The following is a 1,670-nucleotide window of genomic DNA, read 5'->3' as shown; positions in this document are numbered from 1 at the left end:
GGAGCGTAGGGGCCTTAGGACACGACAAGGTGTCCTGGGACTTGAGGCTGACAGTACTGGGACCATGCAACGCCGATGCCACTGAGGGGTCCACATCTAGACCCAACAAGGATGCTACACCACACCTGTCTGTGGTGTGGGGTGTGGAGATGGAAGGGGCAGGGCCCCTGAAGGTGTGGACTGTGGGTTGGCCAAGTCAGGGTGGCTTCCCCACACGGATGGCTTGGCTCAGTGGGTGTAGCAGCAAGCACTGAAAATGGTACCTGAGGACCTGACCCTGGGAAGTATCTGGTTCCTGATTGATGGGAGCTTAATGCGGATGGGCCTAGTTTGGAGGAAAGTGTGCAGGAGGGAAATGAAGTGCAGGCTCTGAGACCTGCCAATATTCCCCTCCAGTGTGTCACCACCTTAACAACCCTCCTTGGCTGCTGCCCCCACCTGGGCAGAGGGTGAAAAGGTCCAGGGGATTCAGGACTAGGTCCTTGGTGGAGGAAGTAGCTGGGGGTGTCTCTGGGCGCTGTCAACCTGAGTCCTGTGCCTGGGTTAGCTGTGTCCTCATGGAGTTTCTTTTAAATTTTAATGCATAGTGACAAATTGTTCTTATACCAGTTGATCTCCCACAGGAGTGGAAGGCCTGTCTCCCATACCTTCTCAGGTACTTGATGCTGTCTAGCAATTCAGATGAATGAATTTCACTGCTGTGATCATTTGTCTTTTCCTATTTATAGTGAAGTCTCTTTCATATGCTTGTTGGCCATTTCTATTCCCATTACTTATTCATTAAAACAAGTATTTTGTCTTTTCTTTCTTTTTTTAAATGTTTTTGATGTTTATTTAGATCTGAAGGAGAGATACAGAGCATGAGTGGGGAGGGGCAGAGAGAGAGGGGGATACAGAATCCAAAGCAGGCGCCAGGCTCCAAGCTGCCAGCACAGAGCCTGACACAGGGCTTGAACTCACAAACCATGAGACCATGACCTGAGCTGAAGTTGGACGCTCAACCAACTAACTGAGCCACCGAGGCATCCTGCATTTTGTCTTTTCTTTATAGATTTGCAAGAATTCTTTACATATTGAAAATATTGTTTACATGCAAGAAATATTTGTCATGCAGGTTGCAAATCTGTTTTAGTTTGTTAGTATTTAATTTCATTTATAAATCTTCAATACTTAAGTAGCTAGATAATTCTTATCAGTGAGTTTAATTTTTGCTTTTATGACTTGTGGGTTTTGTCTCATCCTTAGAAACAATTCCCCCTCATACAATTAAAGAGGTTTTTTTTGTATTTTAAATAATTTTATTAATCACTTTGTGATATTTAAGTCTGTGACTACATGGAATTTATTTTCCTCATGGTAGCAAAGTGGGGATGGAGTGGGGGAGGAGGTGGAAATGTAACATTTCTTCTTCCCACCTTCCCCACTGTGCCAGCATCATTTATGAGGCAAACTCTGAGTCCACAACATGACAATTCCTGCACACTGTTGTGGGTGATATCCTCATTTCCATGCATTCCCCTCCCTCTTCACTTCCTTTGGTAGCTCTTCCTCCAAAGAGGAAAAGTCATGGTTTATAATGGATAGGATTTGAAACCCGAGACACTGCTGGGGTGACATTTCCTGGCAGGGGAGTGTATGCCTGGTCATTTCTTTGCTCTATGGCTGGGATC

The sequence above is a fragment of the Suricata suricatta genome, chromosome 7, assembly GCF_006229205.1.
Source record: "Suricata suricatta isolate VVHF042 chromosome 7, meerkat_22Aug2017_6uvM2_HiC, whole genome shotgun sequence".
NCBI lineage: Eukaryota > Metazoa > Chordata > Mammalia > Carnivora > Herpestidae > Suricata > Suricata suricatta.
The sequence above is the reverse complement of the archived record's forward strand: the minus strand, read 5'-3'. Positions refer to the sequence as shown.